Source organism: Etheostoma spectabile, chromosome 8, assembly GCF_008692095.1.
Source record: "Etheostoma spectabile isolate EspeVRDwgs_2016 chromosome 8, UIUC_Espe_1.0, whole genome shotgun sequence".
NCBI classification, from domain to species: Eukaryota; Metazoa; Chordata; class Actinopteri; order Perciformes; family Percidae; genus Etheostoma; species Etheostoma spectabile.
In genome coordinates, this window is record NC_045740.1 from 1,127,019 (window position 1) to 1,129,885 (window position 2,867).

Sequence of the window (2,867 nt, forward strand, 5' to 3'; positions counted from 1 at the left end):
ATATGGTGGAGAAAAACCAGGGGGTTGTGGTCGGTGTATACCACAACTGCATTTGTGCTGGAACCCAAATACACTTCAAAATGTTGCATAGCAAAGAGCAAAGCCAAGGCTTCCTTCTCAATAGTGGAATAATAAGCTGATGGTGCTTAACTGAGAAGTAGGAGACAGGATGGCTAATGTTGTTGGGCCATCTTGCAGCAGCTCCGCTCCGGCTCCAGTAGCACTTGCATCCACCTTGATCTTAAATGGCTTAGTGAAGTCCAGTGCGACCAGTACCGAAGCAAATTCAAAGACATGATGGCACTCACTGGTCCACACAAAAGGTTGGATTGAGCTACACAATTGAGTGAGAGGGGCTACCACCACAGAAAGGTTTTGGCAGAAACACCAATAATACCCAGCTTGGTGGTGGGCACAGGGTAAGCCAGAATGGCATCCACCTTTGGATCAGGGAGGCACCAAAAATCAGGGTAGCAGCTGTCCATGGTCCCGCCACATGTCCTGCGATGCCATGTTACATCCTGCTACGCTCTGCAGTGCCCAGCTACGTCCTGCTGTGCCTTGTAACGCCCACAGTGCCCTGCTATGCTACAAAGAACTACTACAAACAAACTCTTCATTCTAATCCCAACCGGTCGTCAGACACCGCCTCCAAAGAGCCTGGGTCTGACCGAGGTTTCTGCCTAAAAGGAAGTTTTTCCTCGCCACTGTCGCACTGTTGCTTGCTCTGGAGGAAACTACTGGAACTGTTGGGTCCTTGTGGATTCTGGAGTGTGGTCTAGACCTGCTCTATCTGTAAAGTGTCTTGAGATAACTCTTGTTGTGATTTGATACTATAAATAAAATTGAATTGAATTGAACCTTTGCAGTTACAGGGCGCACCTGGCCTCCGCCAACCTGCTTCCCAAGGTAGGTCACAACGGCCTTCCCAAACTCACATTTGGCCAGGTTGAGGATCAGAAAGGCTTGATCTAAACGGGCAAACACAATCATTATGGTGGCCATGTGATCAGACCAACAGGAGGAGTAAACCACAACATCATCCAGGCATACATTACTATTAGGCACATCACCAAGTACCAGGCTCATAAGCTGTTGAAAAGTCGCTGGCGCATTGCACATTCCAAACGCCATTACTGTATACTGTGAAAAATACTCAGGGGTGATAAAGGCAGAAATTTCAGAGGCTCTAGGAGTCAGAGGAACTTGCCCGTATCCCTTCAGCAAGTCTAACTTTGTGATGTAGGTAGATGCACATATACTATGCACACAGTCCTAAGTAGTAGAAAATGCCAAATGTCCTTGGGCAAATGCAAGGCAGCAGCAACCCGCTCAAACGCACTGAAATATGACTCCACTTCAGTTTCCCGGAATGGAAGGACCAGGGCAACTTTCTTGCCGACCTCAAAAGCTGAGGGAGTGGCAACTAGAGCATGGACAGAGGGCGACACATCAGAAGGGTTAGTATCATGTTTTCCAGCCTGCAATTCAAGTTGACGGATCCTGATAGCAGTTTCAGCTTCAATTTGTAAGTTTACGGCAACTTATCTTGTATTCTAGCTCCTCCTTACGTGCTCTCTTTAACTTCGAGTTCCAAACGGGCTAACCGCACCTTAAAGCGGGCCCCCACATTAGACAGAAGAAGATTCAAAAGAGAATGGCTCAAACCGTGGGATAGACGCTAAGACAATTTGCCTCCCTGGCTCAGCCGCGATGGGTGGACTCAACGAATCCTCAGGGACCTCAGCCTCGGATTTCTCCGTGTCCTTCCGGATATGCCAGGATAATCACACCTTTGTCTACCAGCCCACCCAGAACGATGGATTTTAACTCCTTCTATACTAAGGACCTAGAGACAGAGATGCCATAATGTGCAGAAATAACAAATAAGTCATCCTTCCTTCAAACTTCAATCTGGTCCAAAGTAGGATTATCTACAAACCTCTTCAAATCTAAGAGAGCCATATCCCGGACGAGCCCCCACTTATGTTACGACCCTAAAGTTTTATGCCTAGGGGAAGCTAGGAAGTAACACGAATCATAAACTCAAACTAACAAAGGAGAGATTAACACGTCAAAGTACCGTAACAATTATATATTACACAATTGAAATATCTGTATATATTTATATATGTATATTTATATATGTATATATATATATATGGATGATGTTAAACAAAAAGGGTAATAAACAGTAACCCAACTAAAAGTAGAAGCTGAAAAACATTAGGGTCTCCAAGGCCAAAACAACAACAAAAACCCATACTACCTGGAAAGAAAATGGTAACTGAGCTTCAGAGTCAAACCAAAAGACACAGTGCTAACCTCCCTGGCTGTCCAAAAAACAGGAGAAAAAGGGGTCAAAACAAATGGTAGAGAACCCTTACCAGCTTCAGATAACAAATCAATTCCCAAATTATAGGCATCAGCAGAGAGTAGTTCACCATCTACAACCAGCATGACAGGAATTTTGGTGGCAAGAGGAAGGGGCGGGGCCTTGGACCTGGGAGCTTATTTGCAGCCTCTCTGATAACCAGATGCAAAACACCATGATTAGGCACTCAGGGGTGGCAGACCTGAAACACAAAAACAGAACAGCTCTCTTCCAAAAAGAGGCCAGAGTAACCAGTAGAGAACGTAACACAAGCCAACATATTCTCATTATGCAGAATGGTCCATTTCAGAATCCTATATATTACATTATTGGATTATAATTATAATTATTGGCACTTGGAAAGTCAGATTTGTGAAGATTTTTAATCTCCTGGTAATTTTGAATCTATATATAACACACAGGGTGAAAAGAGGATCTCCAGTACAACAAAAATGAAGCAAGTAAACCATGTAAACCTATTCTGGTACAACCT

At 44.4% G+C, this 2,867-nt stretch overlaps 1 protein-coding gene across 1 annotated transcript in view; it reads left to right on the top strand.

Annotated features, from left to right (window-relative positions):
* Positions 1-2,867, top strand: part of LOC116693665 (lathosterol oxidase) — an 8,750-nt gene that overhangs the window by 705 nt on the left and 5,178 nt on the right. The gene's annotated exons all lie outside the window — the stretch shown is intronic.